Source organism: Kogia breviceps, chromosome 19 (genome assembly GCF_026419965.1).
Source record: "Kogia breviceps isolate mKogBre1 chromosome 19, mKogBre1 haplotype 1, whole genome shotgun sequence".
In the NCBI taxonomy this organism is placed as follows: domain Eukaryota; kingdom Metazoa; phylum Chordata; class Mammalia; order Artiodactyla; family Physeteridae; genus Kogia; species Kogia breviceps.
Window position 1 is genome coordinate 34,568,302 of NC_081328.1, and position 13,755 is coordinate 34,582,056.

The window sequence follows — 13,755 nt, forward strand, 5'->3', positions numbered from 1 at the left end:
ACGCCATAGGGCCGCAAAGAGGGCCCGCTGGGTGGGAGGTCAGCCTGGCCAGGAAAACCAGACGCGGGAAGGGCCTGAAACAAGTCCAGGGAGGGGCAGGAGTCACAGCCCTGCCGGGCTTGCACTGGGGCAGTCTCCACCAGGGAGCGGGTGGGGCCTGAGCCCCAGGTTCTGGATGGGAGAGGCACGGATGAGGACAGCCTTCAGTGTGGCGAGGGGACGCGGATCACATTAGAAATAAGGGAGAAAGAAAAGGAGAGAGACGGAGACAGAGCCTGGTAGAGATGGAGAGAAGGTATGGCAATAAAGACCGAGAAGTCAGGTCGCCAGTCAGAGTGAGAGCACACAGAAGCCAGGGAAGGGGAGGGCGCGGGGGAGAGAGCGGGCGTCCATGGCAACTGCAGCCCGGGGCCCAGACTAGAGCTGGTCCCTGATCCAGACAGAGGATCGGAGACACAGAGACCCAGAGAACCAGGAAGAGAGGGAAAGAGAGAGATGGAGCAAGAGAGAGAAAGGAGAGAGGTAGAGGCAAGACAGAGAGCCTGAGCCAGATCAACAGCAGGGAAGGGAGCAAGGGTGCGAGGCAGCCTGAGTCAGGCTCTAATTATGGGCGGGCAGGCAGAACCAGAGGGCAGCCTGTTTGAAGTCTGTGGTGAGAAGCATCAAAGGCAGAAGGCGGAGGCCAGCAGGCGAGGGGAGACACAGGAGGGGCCACCCTCTGCCACGGCCCACCTGGACCTCCCAGTCTCCACCCTTCCCTGCCCCAGCCGCCAGCTCCCCTCCACCCAGCTGCTTGGGACTGGCCAGAGGTCTGGCCACCTGGTCACCGGCCTGGAGCTCAGGCTGCCACGAATCCCTGCTGCCTTCTCAGCATCCCCAGGGCCAGGGCAGGCTTCTGGCCTCAGGGACTGCCTGGCCTGGGGAGGGGCAGGCTTCCCTTCTGGTTCCTGCAGCTCCCCGCTTCCTGTCTCCCCAGAAATATGTCCTGGCATCTCCCAGCCCCGACTTTTAGGATCCTGAGGTGGGCTCCGAACTGCTCCAGCTTCAGCACCCCAGCGCCGGTCCCCATGACTGGTCTTTCCTTGGATCCGGAAAGCTCCAGCTCTTGAGACTCCCAACTCCCACCCAGGCCATTTTGGCCTCTTTTGGCTGCAAGAGGATGTCCCAAGATGACTTCTGGCCACCCTTGTCTCAGGTCAGCAAATCAGCTGCGCTGGAACCAGCATAGGTCACCTTCTCCAAAGAATGTATTTTTCTGCCCTTCCTCTTCTGCCCTTTTCAGAGTTCTACAGCCCTCTAGGCCAGAAAGTCCTGCTGGTAGTCTCAACCAAATCCTTCATGCTGCCTCTTATTTCAAATAGAGGCCAGCAGGTGTCTGTACAAGAGCCCTAGAAACACTTAAAGGTCCTTGGCTATAGCCCATCTCCTTGGTCTTGAGCCTTCTCATTCTCTGGGGGCCTCACTACATCCCTCTGGTGTGTCCTTCCAACTGCTCCTCCTTGAACCCACTCTAACCAGCTGGACCAGACTGCACGGAGGGGGTGGTGGGCTCAGACATGAGAGATGGCATGTGGCAGAGAAGTCAGGTCGACTTGAATAGGAATCCTGATTTTATGACCTCCTTGATGGGTAATACCAGGCACATTCTTTAATCATTCTGGGCCTCAGTTTCCTCATCTGTAAAATGGGAGAAATACTCCCTGCCTTGAAAGGATACTGTGAGAATTAAACACGATGATGTATGTAATGTGCCTGGCATCCAGCAGGTTCTCAATGCGTGAGGCTCCTATAATTGTCATGGAAGCCAGGCCATCCAGAGTCCCCAAGGGAAGATTTTCCCCAAGAGAAGGACAAAAGAGAATCCTCTTGAAGCCAAGTATAGGCCTGATACCTGGGAAGGGACAGAGAAATGATTCCACAGCTCACCCTTCCATCCCCCCGCCAAGCACACCCCCTCCTGGCATTTAACCTCCATGTGTCTTGTTACAGCTTCCGTTTGCCTCCTCTCATTCGGGAAAGCAGGTCAATGTCCACCTTCTGTTGTCAGGGCAGCACTGCCACTATCAAGTTCATGTCAGCATCCCACCACCTGGCAGATGCCAGGCTAATCTCTGTGGTCCTGGGCTCCTCCAGTGCTGACTAAGCCTCAGAGAAACCTGAAGGAACAACCCTAGACCCTCAGGAAGTCCAGCCACTGTCCCTGACCCTAGAGAAGGAGTGAGCCCACCAGAGAGCTACAGAAGAATCACAGCACACTGACTGCACTCTGTAACTGTCTGAGAGGAGATGCCGTCCTGCCCAGCACGGGAGGGCGAAAGATGATGGCAGGCTGAGAGGAAAGCAGGAGCTGGACTCCCAAGATGAGCCGTATCTTTGCGTATGACTGACACGTTATATGCAATGCTCAGACCCTCAGACTTCATAGGGGAGAGCCAAAATCCACCCCTGAGTGTGATATAAATCAGGTTGCAACCAAACAGCATCTTCTAGATTTTTCCATAACATTGTTTCTCTCCATCAGTTCAGATGAATTGAGGGCTGACCAAAACCAAGAGACTTGTGAAAAATTCATTCCCTGTGTATAGCCTGTCTTTCAAAGGCTCCTCCAGGCTCCCAAATCTCTACCACAAATCCACTCACACACCTATCTACCCACTTTCCCATCTCTACCCTTCCATACGTATATCTGTCCATCTGTCCATCCATCCATTCACTCTTCCCTCCATTTATCCATCCTTCCACGCATCCATTCATTCACCTACTCTTCCATCCATCTATCCATCCAACATCCTCCACACACCTAATAATCCATCCGTTCAACCATTCACTCATATATCCATTTATCTAAATACCCACCCACCCATGCATCCTAACACCACCCACTCACCCATCCACACGTTCCACCTGCTCAGTTATCTGTCCATCTAGTCACCCGCCAGCTGACACATGCATCCCCCACCCAACTCACCTGTGCATTCACCCTCTTCTATATATTCATCCACCCACTCACCACTATATGTCCATCTTCATACATTGATCATCTCTTATACCAAAGGCACGGAGCCAGATCCCTAACCTCCATGCCCTTTCCCAGTCATTGGGAAAGCCCAGCTTCCTTCTTGGCATGCTTCGCAGCTTCCCTTCAATGGAAGGAATGGGGTTGGTGCCTCATTGCCTCCACTGAAGACCAAATAAAAGGAGACAGGAAGGGAGTAAACCTCAGAGTAATATTTTGATAGAGCATCCATAAATACCTGCAAAAGCACAGGACGGATGCAAGGACTGTCCATGCCATGGGGCCCTGACTGCTTCAGGATGGGCTGTGACTCAAGGCGGGGCCAGGTCATCTCACCCAGCTCCCACTGGCCTATCTCCATTCCATAGTTTCCTGAAACAACAGACTCTTCGAGGGTGGCAGGGACAGGGTACTGAGGAGGCAGAGGCCCAGCCATGGGGATTAGGAGGGGTCCAAAGGGTCTCCCTTGACACTTACAGAGCAAGACCCTGGGCTCTGTCCAGGCTCTGTGGCTCACCAGTTGTGTGATTTTGAGTAAATCCTTTAACTTCTCAGAGCCTTGATCTAAACACCTCTGAAATAGGAACTATAGTAATACCTGCCCCACTTGTTGAGAAAATCCATGGGAGTAAATGTGAAAGAACTTTGAAAATCACTTCTGGTTTTGCACAATACAAAGAAAAGGCTAGACTTAAAGCCTCAAGGTCAGGAGGCACGACTAACAGACTAGTCACTCTCCCGATGGAGAAGCCACAGAAACACGAGACCCAGTGTCATTCCCAAGTCTCCGGCATCGAGCTCCTTGGACCCCACACTGAAACAGACAGCTTCACCTCGCTAGGGTGGGCCAAGCCCACACCAGAGGGGCGCCCACTGCCTTCTCTCTCTTGCTCTCAGTGCTCACTGGCCGGATCACGCCTTCCCCCAGGAATGCAAGGGGAAGGAATGGGAGGTCGGAGCTGCAGTCAACTGTGGGGGAGGGGTGCAAGGGCCAGGAATGAGAGGTTCAAAGACAGAGGGGTGCCGACACGCGTGTAGGCCTGCCGAGCATGTGCTGAGTGACAGAGAAGTAGAAACCCAGGGGAGACATGGCCCCGCCAGCAGTGTGTGTACCCCAGGACCCACTTCTCACGGGGGCACCAAGGTGTGGGGGCAGGGGACACCCACACACACACACACACACACACACCCTCCGGGGCTGGAGAGGCTGCGGTGAGGGTTACCGCCCCTGGGCTCAGAGGTGTCGGTGCCAGCCGGGTGGGCTGGCATGAGGTGGGGAGAGGGCGGCGCGGGCAGCTAATCCCCCCAGCGTCTCCCAGACGCCCACAGAGACCAGGGTGAGCTCTTTGTCTGAATGCAGAGACGACAGAGGGGCGGCGGGCAGGCGGGCAGGCTCCTCTTTCTCTCCCCTGCCTCACGCCCGGGGGCAGGTAGAAGCCTGCCGTCTGTGGGGATGGTCGGAGGGAGTGGGGGTGAGAGGATTAGGAGAGAGACAGGCGTTTATGACTTGTAGGGTTCCCTCCCTCAGGCCCAGAGGGCCTGTGGCTTTGGGGTAGGGGTCCCCAGAAGGGCAGTGGGGCATGACCCTCAGTGGGAACAGGACTCATTTGCAGTGGGAAGCTGGTGGGTGACTGACTGGTAGCCCCGCTGCAGTCACATAACCAGACACACCCAGAATAACAATACACACACACACACACACACACACACACACACACACACACACACACACACACAGAGCCTGAGTCCTAAACTCTGCATCCACACGTGCGTTTACTCCCAGGCTCACACACAGAGACCAGCATCCAGGGGGATAATTACACAGCCCCACAGGATCAGAGCTGGACAGTTTAAAACGGCCCTAATCCCTCATCTGCCACCATACTCCTAGGCTGCCCCACAGAAACATCATGACGGGGTCACATGCTGTCCTAGTCACCTACAGTGGAGCAACGCCTTGGCCACCAGTGGGTCATCTCACACCCGTGCGCCACCAGAGCCCAATCATGCAGCCACCCACACCACACGGGTCCCAGCCCACCGGCCCCAGCACACAGTGAGTGCCCACCTCCCCGAAACCCGCGGCAATGAGGCAAACACCTGTGTGCCTTCCTCACGCCCAGCACCCACCACCACTTGGCACCAGGAGGCTGCCTCTCTGTGAGCCTCTCTTTCCCTCTTGCACAGTTTCCCGGCCCCCCCCCACCCGCCTTCTCCAAACACTGATGCCCAAACATGTCAGTCTCCTTAGAGAGAATGGAAAGGCCACCGCCTTCCTGTCCCTGGAACTCTGCCCCCTGCCCACCTCCCTGATGAAGAACAGGCCCCCAGACTCCCAGGCCCAACTAAGCCCCATGCCACAGACACGCTAGGCCTCGGCTGGGCCTGGGCTCCCCGGGGCAGGCAGGCAGCAGGTCTTCCCCGAGGCCTGCCCTCCAATGCCTGTAGGAGCCTTCAAACCTACAGACACATCCTGAGCGTGGCATTCAGAACTGAGTGGTCCTGACTGGCGTTGACACTCCCCCGACCCCAGCCCCCAAAGATGGGCACGGCCACATTTGCCCCTTCTCCTCCCTGACCCCACTCCCTGCCCGAAGCCTGTCTGCCCTGCAGCCCAGGAGCCCAGCGTTGGCAAGCTGAGTCCGGTTGTGGCCAGTGCCTCCAACAATGAAAGACCTCTGGCTCCTCCAGAAACCAGGGCTAAATATACCCCTCGCCAGCTTTCTTGTGCCTAACTGGAACCAGCTGGGCAAGACCCACCCTTCCGCCTGCAGGACAGGCCATGGGCCATCAGACCAGGGACAGGCAGATTGACAGGCTTCTTCCCCCGGGAGCCGGAGAGAGTGTTGGGATCCAAGGACTGGAGCCTGGAAGTAGATGAAGAAGAAAGCCCTGTGTCTCAGCACCCCGCACCCAAACCACCATAGGAAAAGATCAGGATGCTCCCTGAGCCTGGCACGCGAAAAATGGGCTCCTTCCAAGCCTCAGTTTTTCTATTTGCAAAATAGGGATAAAATAGCACAGACCTCGTAGTGTCATTGTACACAGTAAATGAATTAATACAGGTGAAGTGCTGGGTCGATACCTGGCACAGTAAGCACTTAATAAATGGTTATAAACGCTCTGGGCACCCCTCAGGGGCGACACTGTCCTGAAGGTGCTCTGGCCACACCTTCTTAGACACACACAGATGCAGGCCCAGGGCTATAGCTGCCTCAAATCAGCAGCGCTACAGGGAGCGGGCAGAGAGATGGGCCCAGGGGGGCAGATCAGTGCGGGGGGTGCCCAGGGAGGGGTCAGATGGCCAAGGACACGCCCCCACCGGGCCCTGCCCCAGGCCTGGCCACGTCCCCATTCCCCTCCCCCTGCCAGGACTCCGCCCCAGGCTGTGGTCTGTACTGTGGCTGCAGCTCCCACGCTGAGGCCCAGTTTAGCGGCTCCAGCCCTCGGCCCCAGGACAGCCCACTCTCCGGCCCAGTCCAGAGGCCTGAAATAGGAAGGAAGAGGGGGCTAAAAATAACCCTAATTACAGAGGGGCCCAAGGGGGTGGGGGGCGGCGGCTCCTCTCTGGCTCCTGGGCACTGCCACAGCCGGCCCAGGATCCTGCTCCGGCCCTGGGGAAGGGACCCCACCCTGGGCCTCCTGTCCCAGCCCACAGCAGGCCTCCCAGTGGGACAGGGGGTGAGGGGTGGGTCGGGGGGATGGGCCAGTCGGGGAGTTTAGCCCAAGTTAGGGCCAACGTGGGCCCTTCCCCTGACTCCAGGGCTCTGACAGACCACCCCCTCTGCTCCCCATACATGAGGATCACTCAGCAGCTGCCATGGAGGACACTGCCCTCACTCAGCCTACCTTTCCCTACTCCTGGCCCCTGCCTCTTCCAGGAAGCCTCCCTTGAATACCTTCACCTGGCTCTGGCTCTACACCAGTAGGGGCTCCCAGAAAGCTACACCTCTGTGTCCCCCTTTCAATAGGCTTCTGGGGCAGGGTTGTGTTTCCCACTATCCTGGGGGCTCCCCAGAAGGCAGAGAGGGGGGCTGCCTCTTCTACATTTCAGCCTTATTAGAAAAGACAGAGCATGAATATACATAGAGAGACCAAAAGGAAAAGGAGAAACTGGTTAGTGTAAAGATGCCTCAATTCTGAGAAGACCCAGAGGCTAAGATAATAGCAGGCACTTCCCTGGGTAAGGATCATTCTGTGTCAGGTTTGAAAGAAACAAACCAAGAGACACCAAAGGGACAGTAACGGGGCCTCAGCATGGGAGAAAGGGCTCAAGGGCCTCACCTGCTCTGGGGACCCTCGCACCATCCATTTCCACCCACTCCTGCCAGCCCAAGGACCCCAAGTTTGGGGAACCTGCAAAGCTGGGGTTCAAGTTCCCTCCCACTACACATTTGATATCCCACCCTGGGCGACTGACTCCATTCCTTTGGGTTTCACTCTCTTCACATGCACAGCGCACACTGCCCAGGACCTCACGGGTTTGAGGTAGAGAAATGCTGTGATGTGTGCGAACACCCTTTGTGAGGTAGGTGGTACCCTGAGGAGCATTAGAGCCTCTCCAGCTCCGGGCCCCCACCCTGGCCCTGCCCATATTTTGTTGCATCTGTTTTCCTCCACGTTTAAAGTCCCAGGAAGGCGTTGGGCAGGGTGTGGATGTTGTGAAGGGTTAAGGGTGGTTAATTACCCTGGGCTGGGGGGAGGGGGGAGAGGTACGCTCATCTAGGATGGGACACACGGTGCACTGGCGCCATCTGGTGGCTATAAATAGCAATGCTAGTTACTGGGTTGAGCGTAGAGAGGGAGGAGGGATGGGAGGGCAGGAAAGTGGGTGTAAAAGGAAAGGAGGGAGACAGACAGGCATCAGGGAGAGAGAGGGGAGGAGGGACTGAGATGGAAGGAGAGAAGATGGGGTCAGGGGCGCACAACAAGAGGGAGGATGCCAAGGACTGTGCCTCTCAGATGTTGCCACGGGCTCCGGCAGCCCAGAACAGCAGCCCAAGAAGATTTGCAGTCTCTCAGAGGCTCCCAGGGGTCATAGGGCCCCGGCTCCACCCCCAGCACCTGAGTCTGATCCATGAGACCTGAAAGTCAGGAGGCTGAGAACCAGCAGGTCAAACGAGGTGTTACTCCACAGGGACCCCCAGTTCTAAGGCCCAGCCTCATGAGCCTTCAGCTGTTGGCCCCCAGACACCAGGGATGGGGTGAAAGGTCCCTTGCTCCGTGGCCAACTTGGTCCCTGCAAAAGGTTGGCCACAGCTCCCCCAAGGACGCATGTGAAAGCGAACACGCTTCTGTACATGTCACCCACATGCAAGAGCCCAGCACACATCCTACAGGCCCCGTGGACACCCACGACACGCACCTGTGTTACGCAGATGGCTTGGGCCTGGTGGAGTGCTTGTGGGCCCCCACCTCACCCTCTTCCTTGCTTCCTCTCAGGGGTGGGAGGCAGAGGGCAAACTTGTTTACCACTTTTGCTCCGGGCAGTGGTGATGAGCTCAGACTGGCCCATTGCCCTCCAAGTGCAGGGCCAGGCCTGAGTCATGGGGGTCAGATGACTGCGGAGGCTAAACAGGTCCGATCCTGCAGCCCCCAGGAGCTGCTGGAAGCTCCACCCTACCCCCCAGACAGTGGGCTGCCCTTCCAAAGCAATCAGGCACTCCCAGGCAAACAGGATGGGGGTGGGGGTGGATCCTGAGGTTCAGGCCCCAACCGGCGCCTCCCCTGACCAGAGGACAACAGGGCAGATGGCTCCCTCCATCTCTGCCCAGCCAGGCCCAGTCCTCTGAGCACCCATCCAGGAGCAGTGCCTGCCCTCTGGGGCATCCTGGTTCAGGCCAACGCCCTCCCAGAATGCCAAGCACTCCCAAACACATCTCAGAAATAAATGGAATGTTGCAAAAATGGTCGTGCTGGAGAATATGTTACTTCTTCCTGGACCTCAGTCTGCTCCACTGTGAAATGAGAGGAGGGGGATCGATGCCACCCAGGGGCACTTCCCAACTGACCTCAGCCTTGGCCTGCAGTACCTGTTCCTGGGCCTCCAGCTAATGACAGAGCCCTCAGCTCTGTCCCCCAACAGACCTGCAGGCCTTGGGATTATCTGCCAATAGAAGGGACCCACAGCCTGACCCCCCAGACAGCAGAGTAACCAAGGTCAGCTCCAGGTACTTAGCATTCACCTTCATGATGTATTTTTGTCTGGTAAAATCCTTTCTAGTACTGTGGGATATTTGAGTTCCATTGAAAATAAATTCCTAATGGTTTTATTTATTTATTTATTTTTATTTTTATTTTTTTGCGGTATGCAGGCCTCTCACTGTCGTGGCCTCTCCCGTCGCGGAGCACAGGCTCCGGACGCGCAGGCTCAGCGGCCATGGCTCACGGGCCCAGCCTCTCCGCGGCATGTGGGATCCTCCCGGACCGGGGCACGAACCCGCGTCCCCTGCATCGGCAGGTGGACTCTCAACCACTGCGTCACCAGGGACGCACTCCTAATGGTTTTAAATACCTCCCTATTTTCTGGAGTTCCACCAAAACTACAATTTCCATGGAATCCCTCCCAAAGGTCCCAGCTCACAGGAGGTGTGCTCCACTATTGACCCAGAACATGTCCCCAGGGGCACACACGGCCTTCCTCTGCTGCCTGGGTTTGGATGTGTTTGGCCTCATCTCCCCAAGGACCACTGGTCTCCTTGGTCAAGACTGGAGCTCTTCACTCTCGGCACCCCTCACCTTCCAGCCCCCCGCCCTACAGCACACAGGTGTGGCACAGACTTGGACACACAGGCAGGTTCCATCCAGTTCACGTCTCTCGACTCACTGGGTAGTCCTAGAAAGGCCAGTGCCCCGCTGTGGGCATCGCTGTCCCCATCTGTACAAAGAACGAATTGGAAAAGATGACCCCAGAGGCCCCTCTGAACCCTGAACTCTAGGGTTTATAATTCACCAATAAAGGCCTCTGTTTTTATTGCAAAGTGAATGAGACCTGGGGAAAGAATAAGTTTGAGGGCTCCCTCCCCCTGCCCCCCAGCCCCAAGTTGGCACTGACACTTTCCCATTGCTCCTTTGGCACTACCCACTTCCTCCCGGTGACCCTCTGTCTTCACTGATCTCCACACTCCACCCACCGCCACCCTGCCCCTGGCGGCCTCCTGCTTCAAGCCCTGACAGTGCCCCGGCCCTCCTCCATCACCTCCTCTGATCTCCAACCCTGGCAGCCCCTAGCCCCAGCTTGGCATGGCATCTTTCAGCCTGCTGTCTCCAAGCCTGGGCATTGCCCCCTCTCCATGCCTGGGCACCAGGATTTGGCTTTTGCCTCCCCAAACCTTCAGGCCTCAACACTATCCTCATCCTCCTCCACCCCCTGGGCACCAGAGACTTGCTGACTCCTGCCAAAGTCAGCACGGTCATCCCCCTGCCTCGGGGCCAACCTACACCTCCAGCAGCACTGCCTGGCCTGGCCACTGTCACCCCTTTGGGTCCTCAAACAAATCTCTCCCAGAGTGGTGACTCCATTTACTCTGGGGTAAGAGACGAGGACAGCTTCACTGTATCGTCAGCAGCAACATCAAAGGCTCCTCGTGTGTCCCAGAGGAGGCAGGGCCGAGACCACAGTGGGAAGTCCCCAGGTGGTCCACTGGCTGATGATGGGCTTCAGGGCCCTCTTGTCAGGACTCTTAACAGGAAAACCGAAAGCAGACCCTGAGCCTATGGGCCCAATACACTGGTGGGAGCTCACCTACTTCAGGCCAGTCCAGGCTCTGCCCTCAACTCTTTCACTGCAGGACTTGCTCTGCATTTCATACTGTTGACCCTTCCCTCTTTCTTATAACCCCTCTCCCCATTTTTTTTTTTTTTTTTTTTTTTTTTTTTGCGGTACGCGGGCCTCTCACTGCTGTGGCCTCTCCCGCTGCGGAGCACAGGCTCCGGACGCGCAGGCCCAGCGGCCATGGCCCACGGGCTCAGCCGCTCCACGGCACGTGGGACCCTCCCGGACCAGAGCACGAACCCGCGTCTCCTGCATCGGCAGGCGGACTCCCAACCACTGCGCCACCAGGGAAGCCCTGCCATATTTTTATATTTCTCTTCTAATCTTCCTCTTTCAAAATGTGTTAATTATATCAGGAACATAAAAATGTATACATAATACTACAGCAAACCTGAACGCTCATTACCTAGTTTTCTTGTTTGTTTGGTCGCGTGTCTTGTGAGATCTTAGTTCCCCGACCAGGGATTAAACCCGGCCCTCAGCAGTGAGAGCGCAGAGTCCTAACCACTGGACTACCGGGGAATTCCCTCACTACCTAGTTTAAGAGAGGAATCATTACAGAGAAAATTGAAGCCACCTGTGTTCTCTCCCCAACCTCCTCCCCATGTATATTTTCACTACGTGTGTATATATCCATTTATAATATGGATATATGTTTTTTCATGTTTTTCAATTCTACATAGATGGACTCATACCCTAGGAATCCTGCTGCAACTTGCTTTTATTAGCTCGACATTCTATGAGTTTTATCCACGTTGATAGACACACTCTAATTCATTTGTTTTCACTGCTGTGTAGTATTCCACTGCCACAATGGACTTATCCATTTTCCCGTTAACGGACATTTAGATTATTTCTCATCTTGTTTTAGATTGTAAAGGTATATTCTTATCGTAAAATATTCAAATCATATAGGGTACTGAATAGATGATGGACACCTCCCTTTACTTACTTGTCCATCTCAAAAGTTAGCACCACAACCACCTACGTGTATTCTGCCAGCCCTTTTTCTAGGCGTTAACATACACATGTTCGAAGTGAGGAGGATTTGGGATCCCATGAAGGGAAAAAAAGAGAATCCCACATAACACCTTTGTTCTAAAACTTTCAGTGACTCCCCAGTGTCTGCCGGATAAAAGCCACACTCCCTAGCCTGGCATTCAAGGCCTCATCTCTTTGTTCTCCAGTCCACAGGCAGCCTGTACAGAGTCTCACTGAACTCAGCAATTCTCTGAGAGCCCAGGTGTTCCAGACCATGGTCAGGGAGAGCAGGACAGGAGTCAATGCTGAGTCTCGTGCCCCGTCCCCACCAGCCAAGCTACCCCACCCATGGGTACCATCTCCATCTGAGTGACCGGCTCTGGCGTCCTCCCTGACTTGAGAAACAAACTATTCTTCAGACAGTGGGGTCTGGAGGCACCACTTGGTAGACAAAGGACAGTGCATTATAACTATATTTTCAATTAGTTGTTCACTTTTCTGCCACACTCGCTAACCAAGATCCAGGAAGAAAAGGCTGATTGGAATCATGAGCTTCACCTCTCCCACTAATGGTCGTCACACTCTGGCGGCCTTCATTGCACAGAGGCTCTGGAAGACACAGGCACACAGGCGAGACTTCACCGCCACACATGAGGCAAGGGCCGGGCAGAACCCACATCCCCTTAACAAAGGGGGCTCCACAGGCCTCCCTCAGCACCCAGGCCTGAAGCTTCTGAACCCTAACTTTAAGGTTGGGCTCACTGAACCTTGTCTGAGAGACCCAGCTGCAGGGAGCTCCTAGTCTGATGGGAGAGACCCAGTTCCTGTCCTTAGGAAGCTCTTCACCTGATAACAAAATATCAGGGAATGCCGAAAATGATTTTTCTTAATCTGGCTTTCCTGTAAAATAGGGATGAGTGTTACTGTTTAATTATATTATTAATAGCAATAATAATTGCTACCATTTACTAAGACCTACAATGTGCCTGATGCCACATGAAGTTCTTTTATGCATTATCTCATTTAAACGTCTCAACCTTTTTAAGAAAGTATATTATTATCCCTATCTTATGATGAAAATCAGAAAGGTTAGGTGCCTGAGGTCACACACTGGTAAGTGGTGGGGTCAGAATTCGAACCCAGAGTCTTATCCTTAGACACTACACTTTGCTTCTACTCTTGTCTTAAATCCTTCTTATGGACAAACAACCCCACACCATGCAGGTTTGTCTTTCCTTATAGAATCTAACTGCACAAAGGATGTAGGTAGGTGGGGGGCAGGGCCCTGGGAAGAAAGGTGATGGAGAAGGAAGGGAGATGGCGTGAGAACCTCCTAGGGCCATAGGCCTGTGCCAAGATGCACCTTTGGTGGCGGGGTGGGGGTTGCTGATGAAAAGGGCCAGGACAGGGACTGTTGGGAATCATCCTCTGGACTCTGAGAATTTCTGAAACTGGGCTACCTATATCTTCAGGCCCTCCCAGAGATACTTGGGTTATTATTAAGAGGCTATAAATGCTGAAAGCAAGGCAGGCTTGAGCCAAATTGTCTGCCATACCTACACAACCTGTGGGCACAGAGGATTATGGCTCCGTTTGCTCCATCTGCAATCTGTGTGTAGAGACCCATTTTTCCAACCCAATGTGTTCTGTGTAGGACAAGGGTCTGAAGTGTACCCACACTGTAAATGTGGGTAAAGGGGGTCCAAGATTATTCTTCTCTCCCCAGATACCCCCGCCATGGCACTTTCCACACTGTTAAAAGTGTTATAATGCTTGTCTGTTTCTTTCACCTGTGCTCTGGGGCAACTCCCATGTTGTAAGGTCTCAGCAAATCCAGAATCAGTGAATGAATGCATGAATGTAACCTCAAAGATTCGCAGTAGAATTAAGCCATTGCCACCACAGGTTGCAAAGACTATTGCCCCAGTTACACACTCCGAGCTACTTTTACCCACCACCCTGCCCCCTCCGTTGGAAGGACCGC